The 15639-nt window shown below is 46.5% G+C and overlaps 1 long non-coding RNA gene across 3 annotated transcripts in view; it reads left to right on the forward strand.

The window, feature by feature from the left end:
• The window catches only part of LOC139277157 (uncharacterized), a 34792-nt gene that overhangs the window by 9444 nt on the left and 9709 nt on the right, over positions 1-15639 (forward strand). For all 3 annotated transcript variants that reach the window (XR_011596043.1, XR_011596044.1, XR_011596042.1), the window contains exon 3: positions 7122-7214. This is a non-coding gene — a long non-coding RNA (uncharacterized lncRNA). The remainder of the gene's footprint in view (positions 1-7121; positions 7215-15639) is intronic.

Below are 15639 nucleotides of genomic sequence, written 5' to 3' on the forward strand. Positions count from 1 at the left end.
ATTTCTCAAGCAGTATTGATCACTACTTACAGGCTGCAGAATAGAGATAGGAGAATAAAATGAGAATGGTTACATACAAGTACACAGCTGTAATTTAAATTAATCATGGATTTTTTTCCCCCTCTGGTCCACAGAACTAGGGTATGTCATCCCATGAGGAAGGAAATGGAATTCACCTCAGTCAGCTGATAGATTTTATTTTATAAAGCAACAGGGGCTAGAATAAAAGAAAGGTTCTATAATGTTATTGATGGTGACCAGGTCGCCTGTTCTCTCTGTCAACCCCCGCCTGAAAAAAAACGCATGCGCAGAATGGCTGTTGCTATGGACGCCAACTTTGCATGACTGAATACATCGCTAAGGCCCATTTCACATCGCTAAGGCTATCGCCCAAATTAAAAAGGCTAAACTAACGGTTTTTAAAATGGGCGATATTCCAGCCATCCTGAAAAATAAAAAAAGCACTAAGGCTGGAAATATCGCACATTTTTGGGCGATAGCAACCATAGTGGAACGTCTAGCCCATATATGAGTTTAATATTTATAGTAATATATTAAGCTTATTTGATGCTGGCGGAAAGTGTTTTATGAGAGTGCTTTCAGGAATCTGATGTTAGGTCTGTCTGGATAGCAGTATTCACCATAATACCACAAAACTGATGTAATGTAAGCCATATTCAACCAATGTTATCCAAAGACTTTATGGAGCCAAACTGATAAGTAATGAGCATTATTATAGGTAGAATATATGCTAGTGCTGAATCTGTTCTCAAAATACAGTGCAAGATATAAGTACCAAACTTATGCTGCATGCAAAAGGAAATACTTTTTGAGGTAAATATATCTTTGGGATATTTATAATACTGTTGTTTTATTTTAATGTAGCAATGGCCATGTTTTCAAAATCTTTATTTCATCTCCTGACTTGACTATAAAATAGGCACTGCAGATGTTTTCTTTAGGCAGAATCATTCACTCATTAATTTTGTTTTGTAACTTAGGGGCCGAAATTGTCCCTTTCTGTAAGGTCACTGGCTGCCTGAAAGCGGTGGCCAGGCGTCAGTGCAGAATGGCCGCCAAGTCTCCGCAGATTTAAAAATTGCCCTTCATCAGGTTTGGAGCAGTGTCCGGGATCGCTCCACCCATTTTCCCGCTGCAGCGTGCACGTGTTGACCTCTTACCGCCTGGTGGGGACCCCATCGCGAAATTGCCCCTGGGGAAATTGCCCCTTTCCCGGTATTGCTCTGCAGGAGCAGAGCCACCACCGATCTATTCCCCCGACAGCTTTTGCTGTCGGTACATACTCTGTGGCTTGGCAGCGCGGCCACCCTTAAAGTAAAAGTGTTGCTGCCGGCAACGCCATCTTAAATTTTTTTGTCAGCCGACTGCCAGGTCAGGCCGACAATTATGGCTGCGGGGTTCAGCTGGGCCGCCAACAGGCGCCAGGCCACTGGCCTGGCCAAAACCCTTGCTGGTGGCCCAGTGTTTGCCACTAAATTGACTGCAGAATTTGCAGCGGCCCTCCCGTTTAACTGAAGGGGAGGGATGTTGTGACACGCCAGGGCGATGACGTCATCATTGCGGCGCTGGTGACTGACAGCGTCAGTCACTCCACTCTGCCCCCACTTCCAACCCGCCCTGCCCTCACCTCTGCCCCCATGATGAGGCCACTTCCGCCCCGCTTCCAAAAAATCCCCAAGGTGCTGAATTTCGACGGTTAGGCCGACCCATGCAGTGAGGTGACCAGAACACATCGAAAACAGTAGGTGTGCCTCGCTTCCGGAGTTGGACAATTTCAACCATTATGGGCCCAAACTTGGTGGCCACCAATTTTTTTGGGCAGTTTCCCCTCGGTGCCAGTTTCCAATAGGCCTCCCGCCGACGAGAGGGAAGGACCGCTGGGAACCGTCCGCTGACGGCCGCTAGCAGCAAGGAGCGTAAGTGTCCGCCGAGCTGGCAGATTCCTCCAGGTGGGAGTCAGCGACAGCAGGGGGAAGGCAGGTCTAACCCCAACGGTAAGCATGAAGACCTGCAAAAAAAAGGTTTGTGAACTTTTTTTTTGCAGCGATTCATCTGGATAGGGTCCCCTGAATGTTTTCCAATGATTCCTTTTCGGTGCAAATTTTTATTGTTATGTGTTCCCCCCCTCCCTGGGCCCGACTCAATCCTCGGCGGCATCTTGGCGAGGATTGCATTTTCTGTCGAGATTGGGAGCTCCCGTCCGCTGCTGCCCAGATTCACAGCGTAAGTTGTTTTTTTGCCACCGGGCGGTCTTTGCAGATCTTTTGGAGGAATCTCCCTGCCAAAGTACCGCCAGATCTCTCGCCGGTCCTTTGAGTGGCACTTGGGCGAGCTTTGGCATTGACCAAGTTCGGTCCCTGTCTTTTGCTCCAGGAAAACTATGGCATTGAATGTTAAGTGATAATTGTTTCTGTTCCATTAATTAATGGACTTAAAGCTCAAAAATATATGCAACATCTCAAAGTTTAATAAACTTTTGCCATGGGGTCCTAGGGAACGTATCAGAACACTGTTATACTATCTTTTCACCTCAACGCCCAGGATTTAAATTACATCAACAAAATGGGGAAAATGAAATTCTGCATTTTATAGAATTCGTTCTGGCAGTCTCAGTCCAATTCCCACACAGTCTATTCGACAAACCTGCTGTGAATTTGGCATTTATTGATTCAACAATATCAACCTTGAAGAGCCAAAGGTAGATACTATGCAGAGTGAAAATATTGTAGTGCTATAAAAGCTGTGAAAAGAAGAGCCTTCGTGAAGCTAAGGATGAGATGTTTTGTTAAAAACAAATTAAATGCTCACAGCTTTTCAAAGGGCGAGAAGTGTAATTGATGAAGACTGCCTTGTTCTGCCATAGGGTGCAGAGTCTCAAAGGCATCATTCTTCACTGTTCACTTGATCGTATTGGACTGTTCAGCCATCTAAGGACTCATCTTAAGAGTGGAAGCAAGTCCTCCTCAATTCCGAGAGACTGCCTATGATGATGATGAGTAATCCAGAGGCATGGACTAATAATCCAGAGACGGAGTTCGAATCCCACCATAGCTGCTGGAGCATTTAAATTCAGCTAATTAAATAAATCTGGAATAAAAAGCTAGTATGGCTGCATGGTAACCATGAAACTACCGGATTGTCATAAAAATCTACCTGGCTTATTAAAGGGAAGGAAATCTGCCTTTCTTACCTTGTCTGGCCGATATGTGACTCCAGACCCACAACAATGTGGTTGACTCTTAATTGCCCTCTGAAATAGCAGTTGTAACAATTATAAGAATAAAACTGGATGGACCACCCAGCATCGATCTAGGCACCAGCCTTGAACACAACAACAGCACACCCAGCCCATTCGACCCTGCAAAGTCCTCCTCACTAATATCTGGGGAATTGTGCCAAAATTGGGAGACATGTCCTGGTCAAGCAACAGCCTGCCATAGTCATACTCACAGAATCATACTTTTTAGCCAATGTCCCAGACTCCTCCATCGCCATGCCTGGGTATGTCCTGTCCCACCGGCAAAGACGCACCCGAGCAAAGTGATGGAAGGTGTCGCGACAGTGCTATCAAGCGGCACTTACTCACCAATTACCTGCTCAGCGATGCTCAATTTGGGTTCCGCCAGGACTACTTGGCTCCACACCTCATTACAGGCTTGGTCCAAACATGAAAAAAAGAGGTGAATTCTAGAGGTGAGATGAGTGTGACTGCCCTTGACATCAAGGCAGCATTTGACTGAATGTGGCATCAAGTAAAATTGAAGTCAATGGGAATCAGGGGGAAAACTCTCCACTCGCTGGAATCATATCTAGCACAAAGGAAGATTGTGGTTGTTGCAGGCCAATCATCTCAGCCCCAGGACATTGCTGCAGGAGTTCCTCAGGGCAGTGTTCTAAGGCCAACCATTTTCAGCTGACCTGCTCTCCATCATAAGATCAGAAGTAGGGATGTTCGCTGAACAGTCTTCAGTTCCATTTGCAACACCTCAGGAAATGAAGCAGTCCATGACCGCATGCAGCAAGACCTGGATGACATTCAGACTTGGGCTGATAGGTGTCAAGTAACATTCGCGCCACACTAGTGCCAGGCAATGATGATCTCCAACAAGCGAGAGTCTAAACACCTCCCATTGACATTCAACGCCATTACCATCGCCGAATTCCCCGCCATCAACATCCTGGGGGTCACCCATTGACCAGAAATTTAGTTGGGCCAGCCTCATAAATACTGTGGCAACAAGAGCGGGTCAGAGACTGGGTATTCTGCAGTGAGTGTCTCACCTCCTGACTCCCCAAAGCCTTTCTACCATGTAGAAGGCACAAGTCAGGAGTGTGATGGAATACTTTCCACTTGCCTGGATGAGTGCAGCTCCAACGACACTCAAGAAGCTCAACACCATCCAGGAGAAAGCAGCCCGCCTCATTGGTACCCCATCCACCACCTTAAACATTCACTCCCTCCACCACCGGCGCACCGTGTCTGCAGTGTGTACCATCTACAAGATGCACTTCAGCAACTCACCAAAGTTTCTTCAGCAGTACCTCCCAAACTAACGACCTCTACCACCTAGAAGGATAAGGGCAGCAGGCACATGCGAACACCATCACCTGCACATTCCCCTCCACCACACGGACTGCAGCGGTTCAAGAAGGCAGCTCACCACCACCTTCTCAAGGGCGGTGGGTGGGGTGGCTTGACCCATCCATCTCCACGGAGGTGTGTGGGGGGCCTGACCCATCCACCTCCATGGCACGAACCTGGTATTGCAGTACTTCCAGGAACGGTGCAGTGGCTCTCGGCCTTTTGGCTAAGAGCATTGGCGCAGAGTGATCCTTGATGTGTGCAAGGTGACCTCTGGCGTTTGTGATTTGACAAAGAATTGGAAAGATTGGCAATGAAATTTTTTTTTTAAAAAACACCTTCTCAAGGGCAATTAGGGATGGGCAATAAATGATGGCCTTGCCCGAGACACCCACATCCCGGAAGAAATTTAAAAAATAACGCCTTTCATGACCACCAGACGTCTCAAAGTGCTTTACAGCCAATTAAGTAGTTTGACGTGTAGACACTGTTGTAATCTAGTAAACGCGGCAGCCAATCTGTACACAGCACGTTTCCACAAACAGCATAATGACCAAATAATCTGTTTTTGTGATGTTGATTGAGAGATAAATATTGGCCAGGACACTGGGGATAACTTCCCTGCTCTTCTTCAAAATAGTGCCATGGGATCTTTTACATGCACCGGTGAGAGCAGACGGGGGCCTCGGTTTAATGTCTTATTCGAAAGACGCCACCTCCGACAGTGCAACACTCAAACCGACACTCTTCTGACTCCGAGGCGAGAGTGCTCCCAACTGAGTCACGGCTGACACTTGGGAGCCTTGCCCCTTGCTAACACTCACACATGCTGATAAAGGATTGCTAGTAGATTTGTAATGATGTAATTAAAGTGTTCGCTAGCAAAAGAGCTACTATATTTTATGCATTAAATATAGTTATCTTTGATATAGTGTTAATTGAAATTATTTCAATTAATGCTACACACAAGCCCCAATTTTAACTCCATGCCAGTGACAAGTGTGGGGCGGACGATGTGGGTGGGGCCAGTGGGTCGAGTGTCAAGCTCGCCGAGGGGAGGTCCGGGTCATTTTAATTCCTGGACCTCATTTAAATATGCATGGTGGGCTGCCCACCTGATCCACATCAGAATCGGGCAGCACTCCAGACTTGTGTGCACCGCTTCCAGGTCCAAAAATATTTAAAGCAGGGATGCAACTTTTAACTGCAAGGTTGCATCCCTGTTTGCAGTTACCATTATGCAACTTTATTTTACTGGTCTGGGAGAAAGCAGTACCTGGCAGACACAGATAGACATAGATCAGCAGAAGAGCCGCTACCCGATTTTCAGATGCCTCCCTGGAGGTTTTAATTGAGGAGATAGGAGGGAGATTCTCTTCTCCACCAATTACAGGAGCATCCCCAGGGCAACAGTGGTCCAGGTCTGCATAGAGGTCATGGACAAGGTCAGCATAAACCGGCATTGCCCCAAGGACATGGCGGCAATGCTGGAAGACGATCAATGACCTCGCGAGGGTGAGTACACCTCTTTACTTCTCCAACTCTCTCACAATACTGTTTTCACTCCCTTCTCCACCACTCTCAACAAATCCCTCCCCTCCATCACATTATCCAACTTCCTATTACAAGGGCACACTGCAACACCTCTTTTTCTCATTACAAGCACTCATCTCCTCCCACATACGAACACCATTCTCACATACTGCCACTTGCACAACAGCCAACTCCTCCCACCACTCCTTCCTCACTTCATATCACACATATCTTCCCTTTACATTCATCACCTTCCTATCCTCATTCCATCTTGCTTCTTCTACACCTCTTAACACATCCACTATTTGCACAAACCCCACACATTTCCACTAACCTTCTGAATAGACACTAACTTGCATCCTCTCTTTCTGCAGAACACTACAGCACACAACACGAAAGGAGCAGAAGATGACCTGAGGAGCAACACACAACATCATTGCCTTAAGCCAAGCAGAACAGAAAGCCACAGATGTCAGTGACCCGGATGCTATGATCATTGGGGAAGGCAATGTTGGTGGTGTACATCATCATCATCATCATCATAGGCAGTCCCTCGGGATCGAGGAAGGCTTACTTCCACTCTTAAAATGAGTTCTTAGGTGGCTGAACAGTGCAATACGAGAGCCACAGACTCTGTCATAGGTGGGATAGATAGTCGTTGAGGGTAAGAGTGGGTAGGACTGGTTTGCCGCACGCTATTTCCGCTGTCTACGCTTGATTTCTGCATGCTCTCGGCGATGAGACTCGAGGTGCTCAGCACCCTCCCGGTTCCACTTCCTCCACTTAGGGCGGCCTTTGGCCAGGGACTCTCAAGTGTCAGTGGGGATGTTGCATTTTATCAGGGAGGCTTTGAGGATGTCCTTGAGCAGGGTGTCTGCATGTTGCCTGTAACCCTTCATTCCACTCAGCAAAGTTTCACTACCACCTCCAAATATCCAGCTTCTTTCAGCCATACTAACTTCTGACATTTTACTCTTTCATCTAGGTCCATCACAGAAGCAAGTCCTTCCTCCGCTGGACACTTTGAAAGAGGGACGTCCTCTTGAGGATGCATTGTCAAGCACTCAACCCTTCCCAGGTACCACCTTAGGCGCTGGCACTCCATGTGGGTTAGATAGTCAGGCAGAAGGGGGAACGACATGTGGGGGGACACACCGAGCATAAGTGAACAGCAGCAGGTACTGATGGTAGGGGCAGCCCAGGAAGGAGCTTGTCAGATGGCGAGGCCCCCCTCCCAGCTCTGTTGAGGAGGACACAGTTGAGGAGCTCAGGGGCTCAGCGATGCAAAGCAAGTTACGGGCATCACGTAAAGAGTTATATAATGTATTGGACAGCCGGCCTGAAATTAAGAAAGCACCATGGCTGAGTATGAAAGAGATCGCCTCCCGCCTGTGCGTCATCTCGCATGCCATCAGCGACCTGCAGTATACCATTGAGAGTGTAGTCAGTTTCGGTGCACTGCAGAGTGACATCCACCTTGTCAGGTGATGAACCGTATAGACAAGGGCTTTGAAGGAGCCACTGATCTTCTACAGTCTGCTCTCCCACAGATGAGTGGAAGTGATGAGCCTCAGCCCCACAGGAGTGTCAGTGGTGACATAGAGTAGGTGCATCTTGGGCTCTCTCAGGATGTCAGCACGATAACTCCTTTGCACACCCTTAAACAATACCCACCCGCTATGGTGCCAGCAAGGCAGCTGGGCTCGACTATCTGGTAGCAACTGAGGTGCAGCAGTCTGCAGCCGGGTCTTTTTAGGCTCGAACATCCAGAACTCACTGGCCATGAGCATTTGAGGGGTTCCTATGTGAGCAACAGCAACCTTCCACCAGCTTTGCTCCGTCCACGAGAGGAGATTCTCATAGAAGTAGCAGAGTTAGGCAACATTCTTAAAAAGAGTGCAATGGTTTGATATTTGGGTGAGAAACTAAGCGATGGCAATTCCTGTGATGGGAATTAAAATTACGACTTTTCACTTCCAATTATTCTAAATGTGGATTCCATTGTAGAAAATAAATTGCTTACACTGATAAAAGTAATAGAAGGGGATTTATGAACTTTATAACTGATATTTGGACCTTGTTCATGCTTAATGAATACTCCATTTTTGACCGTGCTCAGGATCACCTTCCAGCCTCAGTCCACTGAGCATTCTGTGATGAATATCATGATTGTATAATATTGAAGGTAACCCTTAAATTGGCTCAGAACACAAGTTTTTTACAGCCCTTTGCTGGATAAATGGATCTATCCCATTGAATGAACAGTCAGGACAACTATCACAGACAAGAGGCTTAAGATGTTGAAGGTTCACAGAAAGGTGGTTATAATGATAGATATTGCTTTACACAAACACTAAATCTTGTGTATAATACTGTGGAGAATCAGTAGGCAGGACCTTAAGCATCACTTTGTGAAAGTCACAGCACAGGGGAAAGGTTTTAAATTACAACCAAAGTAACAGAACACCATTTATTGAAAATACAGGATATCAGCAATGAGGTCAAATGCTGTACCTTTTGTGCTGAAACAGTTAGTCTTCAATATATTCATTTTGGACTGCCGTTGTGATTCTGGTTAGTCTATGAAAGCCAGGTCTAACTTCGTGAGGGAGGTTCAAACATTCAGATATCTTGTGCGCAAGATTGCTAACCTTCTCGGCAAAAATTATATTTAATGTCAGGTATAAAATGAATTATATCGCATAATTTTAAAATCTTAATTAATATTAATAGGCAAGCTCAACAAAGGGCTGGATTTTCAGTTCATCGTCACCTCTGTTTTTGCCCCGGAGGCGGCGGTAATGGCGGCGGAAAGCATTTCCGGGCGGGCGGCCAGCTTCCATTGGGTGCCGGGTTTGTGGGGGCACGGAGCAGTACCGCTCGGGAGAGGCGAGCCGGTGTGCAACGCCCCTGGTTGCAACACTGGCTCGAAATTTGAAACTCGCCCGATCCGTAGTGCCCCGCAACGCCCCCTAGTGGGACTTCCTGTGAAAGCTGGCGGTCGGAGCTGTACCGGCTGCAGTGAGGGAAGCAATGTTGACCTGAGGTAAGTATGATTGATTTTTATTTTGTTTATTTTTGCGATTGATGTTGATGTGGCGTCAGTAATGTATTGGGAATGTTTTTGGTAGGCTTTTTTAGATTTTCTTTATTCCACAGAAGCCTCTCTTCGGGCGCTCTGAGGCCGGCTGTCTAGCTCGGAATTTTCAGATGCTCAGCCAGCCTAGCGCCTGAAAAGAGGTATGGAAAGCCTCCATTAGCACTCCACTCCACACTTGAGGCCCAGCTGGTGAATTTTGCGGTTGGAGACACAAACAATTTCCCGGCGCAAAATTTACCGCTCCGTCTGGATTAACGTCGCAACAGAAGCGCAACCAAATTTCCATGCCAATGTCTTTTAATGCAATATAGATTTAAAATCCTTTGATAAACACTGAATTATAAGTTCCCCATTTCAGTCGCCAGAATGAAAACGGAGTCACTAAATGGCTCGAAAGTTCCTTTTAAAAAATCTTACCCCGTCCTTGATTGCAGCTGAAGACGGCCCCAAATACTCTTCTCTTGGCCTCTTCCAGGTCTCTTCTATTAAGTATCGAATAACTCCACGAGGCTAAGTACGGTGAGCTAGTTCAGGCATGACCTTACTCCAATTTATTTATTCTCAAAGTGAGAATTCAACATGGCTGCCAACATTATATACACGGCTTGCACATGTCTGCCAGTGACCATTAGGACTCCGACAGTCGCGCCCTCCGGTGGCAGGTAAAACCCAGTTTACATACATAACATCATTCCCCCCAAAGTCCTTGGTACAGGTTGTATTTACAATTTGAGACAGTCCGGGGCATTCCGCTCCCTGGTTGATCTTCTCAGTTCAAACCTAAGCTTGGGTGAGTTAGTAATTGTTGCATTGCGGAGCAGTCGGTCTGACAGGACTGTTGGGGATGGTAGGTTCATCTTCGTGAATGACACAAGGGTCAACTAATGGTTGGATGTGTGTTGGTTGGCCAATGATGATGTCATCTTCAATTTGTCCTGGGTTGTCTGTGAATTGCAGTTTGGTTGGTTGATGTACCTCTTGCACGTTTGGCCATTTAACACTTTGACTACTGTTCCCCTCCTTGGCCAAAACCGTGCCAGCAACCCACTTTGGACCACGACCATAATTCAGGACAAACACAGGGTCATGAACAGCAATGTCACGTGATACGGCAGCGCGATCGTGCTACCATTGCTGCCATTGCCTTCTGGTTTCAACGTGATCATTGAGATCTGGGTGTACAAGGGAGAGCCTGGTTTTGAGGCCTCTCTTCATTAACAGCTCGGCAGGAGGGACCCCAGTGGGCGAGTGGGGTCTCTTCCGGTAACTGAGCAAAATGCGAGGCAAGCGGGTCTGTAGGGAGCCATGAGTCACACGTTTTAGGCTCTGCTTAATGGTTTGGACAGCCCGCTCCGCTTGACCATTAGACGCGGGTTTGAAAGGGGCAGACTTGACATGCTTGTTGCCATTACGGGTCATAAACTCGTGGAACTCCGAACTGGTGAAACACGGTCCGTTGTCGCTGACAACGGTGTCGGGCAGGCCATGGGTGGCAAACATGGCCCGGAGTCTTTCAGTAGTGACTGTCGACGTGCTGGATGACATGATTATGCATTCAACCCATTTGAAGTAAGCGTCCACTACCACTATAAACATTTTGCCGAGAAAGGGGCCGGCAAAGTTTACGTGGATCCTTGACCACAGTTTGGATGGCCATGACCACAGGCTCAGCGGAACCTCCACAGGTGCATTACTCAGTTGCATGCAAGTGTTGCACTGAAGTCTGAGTCAATGCCAGGCCACCAAACGTGAGACCTGGCACTGGCCTTCATCATGACAATGCCTGGGTGGGTACTGTGCAAATCTCACACAAAAGTTTCCCTGCCTTTTTTTGGCATAATAACATGATTACCCCATAACAGACAATCAGATTGAATAGACAATTCATCTTTGTGGCGGCGAATAAGGCTTAATTTCATCCTGCATTTCCCTGGGAATGACAGACCAATTTCCATTTAGGACACACCTTTTTACGCTTAACAGTACAGGATCCTGGCTGGCCCAGGTCCTAATTTGGCGAGCCGTGACGGGTGACCACTCACTCTCGAAAGCATCCATGACCAGCAGTAAGTCTGCGAGCTGCGGCATTTCCACCCCAGTTGTGGGCAATGGTAGCCGGCTAAAGAACTAATTAGCAATCTTGTTATGCGAGGCCCCTTGGGGAAGAGTGACCATTAAATGGTAGAATTCTTTATTAAGATGGAGAGTGACACAGTTAATTCAGAAACTAGGGTCCTGAACTTAAGGAAAGGTAACTTTGATGGTTTGAGACATGAATTGGCTAGAATAGACTGGGAAATGATACTTAAAGGGTTCACGGTGGATAGGCAATGGCAAACATTTAAAGATCACATGGATGAACTTCAGCAATTGTACATCCCTGTCTGGAGTAAAAATAAAACAGGGAAGGTGGCTCAACTGTGGCTAACAAGGGAAATTAAGGATAGTGTTAAATCCAAGGAAGAGGCATATAAATTGGCCAGAAAAAGCAGCAAACCTGAGGAGTGGGAGGAATTTAGAATTCAGCAGAGGAGGAAAAAGGGCTTAATTAAGAGCGGGAAAATAGAGCACAAGAAGAAGCTTGCCGGGAACATAAAAACTGACTGCAAAAACTTCTATAGTTATGTGAAGAGAAAAAGATTAGTGAAGACAAACGAAGGTCCCTTGCAGTCGGATTCAGGTGAATTTATAATGGGGAACAAAGAAATGGCAGACCAATTGAACAAATACTTTTGTTCTGTTTTCACGAAGGAAGACACAAATAACCTTCCGGAAGCACTAAGGGACCGAGGATCGAGTGAGAAGAAGGAACTGAAGGATATCCTCATTAGGCGGGAAATTGTGTTAGGGAAATTGATGGGATTAAAGGCTGATAAATCCCCGGGGCCTGATAGTCTGCATCCCAGAGTACTTAAAGAAATGGCCCTAGAAATAGTGGATGCATTGGTGATCATTTTCCAACAGTCGATCGACTCTGGATCAGTTCCTATGGACTGGAGGGTAGCTAATGTAACACCACTTTTTAAAAAGGGAAGGAGAGAGAAAGCGGGTAATTATAGACCGGTTAACCTGGCATCAGTGTGGGGAAAATGTTGGAATCAATAATTAAGGATGAAATAGCAGCACATTTGGAAAGCAGTGACAGGATCGGTCCAAGTCAGCATGGATTTATGAAGGGGATATCATGCTTGACAAATCTTCTGGAATTTTTTGAGGAGGTAACTAGTAGAGTGGACAAGGGAGAACCAGTGGATGTGGTGGATTTGGACTTTCAAAAGGCTTTTGACAAGGTCCCACACAAGAGATTGGTGTGCAAAATCAAAGCATATGATATTGGGGGTAATAGACTGACGTGGATAGAGAACTGGTTGACAGACAGGAAGCAGACAGTCAGGATAAATGGGTCCTTTTCAGAATGGCAGGCAGTGACTAGTGGAGTGCCGCAGGGCTCAGTGCTGGGACCCCAGCTCTTTACAATATACATCAATGATTCAGATGAAGGAATTGAGTGTAATATCACCAAGTTTGCAGATGATGCTAAACTGGGTGGCGGTGTGAGCTGTGAGGGGGACGCTAAGAGGCTGCAGGGTGACTTGGACAGATTAGGTGAGTGGACAAATGCATGGCAGATGCAGTATAATGTGGATAAATGTGAGGTTATCCACTTTGGGGGCAACAACGCGAAGACAGAATATTATCTGAATGGTGGCAGATTAGGAAAAGGGGAGGTGCAACGAGACCTGAGTGTCATGGTTCATGAGTCATTGAAAGTTGGCATACAGGTACAGCAGGCGGTGAAGAAGGCAAATGGTATATTGACCTTCATAGCTAGGGAATTTGAGTATAGGAGCAGGGAGGTCTTACTGCAGTTGCACAAGGCCTTAGTGAGCCTCACCTGGAATATTGTGTACAGTTTTGGTCTCCTAACCTGAGGAAGGACGTTCTTGCTATTGAGGGAGTGCAGCGAAGGTTCACCAGACTGATTCCCGGGATGGCTGGACTGACATATGTGGAGAGACTGGATCAACTGGGCCTTTATACATTGGAGTTTCGAAGGATGAGCGGGTATCATATAAGATTCTGAAGGGACGGGACAGGTTAGATGCGGTAGAATGTTCCAGATGTTGGGGAAGTCGAGAACCAGGGGACACAGTCTTAGGATAAGAGGTAGGCCATTTAGGACTGAGATGAGGAGAAACTTCTTCACTCAGAGAGTTGTTAACCTGTGGAATTCCCTGCCGCAGAGATTGTTGATGCTAGTTCATTGGATATATTCAAGAGGGAGTTAGATATGGCCTTTACATAGAAACATAGAAACAGAGAAAATAGGTGCAGGAGTAGGCCATTCGGCCCTTCTAGCCTGCACCGCCATTCAATGAGTTCATGGCTGAACATGCAAATTCAGTACCCCCCTTCCTGCTTTCTCGCCATACCCCTTGATCCCCCGAGTAGTAAGGACTTCATCTAACTCCCTTTTGAATATATTTAGTGAATTGGCCTCAACTACTTTCTGTGGTAGAGAATTCCACAGGTTCACCACTCTCTGGGTGAAGAAGTTTCTCCTCATCTCGGTCCTAAATGGCTTACCCCTTATCCTTAGACTGTGACCCCTGGTTCTGGACTTCCCCAACATTGGGAACATTCTTCCTGCATCCAACCTGTTTAAACCCGTCAGAATTTTAAACGTTTCTATGAGGTCCCCTCTCATTCTTCTGAACTCCAGTGAATACAAGCCCAGTTGATCCAGTCTTTCTTGATAGGTCAGTCCCACCATCCCGGGAATCAGTCTGGTGAACCTTCGCTGCACTCCCTCAATAGCAAGAATGTCCTTCCTCAAGTTAGGAGACCAAAACTGTACACAATACTCCAGGTGTGGCCTCACCAAGGCCCTGTACAATTGTAGCAACACCTCCCTGCCCCTGTACTCAAATCCCCTCGCTTTGAAGGCCAACATGCCATTTGATTTCTTAACCGCCTGCTGTACCTGCATGCCAACCTTCAATGACTGATGTACCATGACACCCAGGTCTCGTTGCACCTCACCTTTTCCTAATCTGTCACCATTCAGATAATAGTCTGTCTCTCTGTTTTTACCACCAAAGTGGATAACCTCACATTTATCCACATTATATTCATTTGCCATGCATTTGCCCACTCACCTAACCTATCCAAGTCACTCTGCAGCCTCATAGCATCCTCCTCGCAGCTCACACTGCCACCCAACTTAGTGTCATCCGCAAATTTGGAGATACTACATTTAATCCCCTCGTCTAAATCATTAATGTACAGTGTAAACAGCTGAGGCCCCAGCACAGAACCTTGCGGTACCCCACTAGTCACTGCCTGCCATTCTGAAAAGTACCCATTTACTCCTACTCTTGGCTTCCTGTCTGCCAACCAGTTCTCAATCCATGTCAGCACACTACCCCCAATCCCATGTGCTTTAACTTTGCACATTAATCTCTTGTGTGGGACCTTGTCGAAAGCCTTCTGAAAGTCCAAGTATACCACATCAACTGGTTCTCCCTTGTCCACTCTACTGGAAACATCCTCAAAAAATTCCAGAAGATTTGTCAAGCATGATTTCCCTTTCACAAATCCATGCTGACTTGGACCTATCATGTCACCTCTTTCCAAATGCGCTGCTATGACATCCTTAATAATTGATTCCATCATTTTACCCACTACTGAGGTCAGGCTGACCGGTCTATAATTCCCTGTTTTCCCTCTCCCTCCTTTTTTAAAAAGTGGGGTTACATTGGCTACCCTCCACTCCATAGGAACTGATCCACAGTCAATGGAATGAATGACTGTCAATGCATCCGCTATTTCCAAGGCCACCTCCTTAAGTACTCTGGGATGCAGTCCATCAGGCCCTGGGGATTTATCGGCCTTCAATCCCATCAATTTCCCCAATACAATTTCCCGACTAATAAGGATTTCCCTCAGTTCCTCCTCCTTACTAGACCCTCTGACCCCTTTTATATCCGGAAGGTTGTTTGTGTCCTCCTTAGTGAATACCGAACCAAAGTACTTGTTCAATTGGTCTGCCATTTCTTTGTTCCCCGTTATGACTTCCCCTGATTCTGACTGCAGGGGACCTACGTTTGTCTTTACTAACCTTTTTCTCTTTACATATCTATAGAAACTTTTGCAATCCGTCTTAATGTTCCCTGCAAGCTTTTTCTCGTACTCCATTTTCCCTGCCCTAATCAAACCCTTTGTCCTCCTCTGCTGAGTTCTAAATTTCTCCCAGTCCCCGGGTTCGCTGCTATTTCTGGCCAATTTGTATGTCACTTCCTTGGCTTTAATACTATCCCTGATTTCCCTTGATAGCCACAGTTGAGCTACCTTCCCTTTTTTATTTTTACACCAGACAGGAATGTACAATTGTTGTAGTTCA

The sequence above is a fragment of the Pristiophorus japonicus genome, chromosome 12, assembly GCF_044704955.1.
Source record: "Pristiophorus japonicus isolate sPriJap1 chromosome 12, sPriJap1.hap1, whole genome shotgun sequence".
Lineage (NCBI taxonomy): Eukaryota > Metazoa > Chordata > Chondrichthyes > Pristiophoridae > Pristiophorus > Pristiophorus japonicus.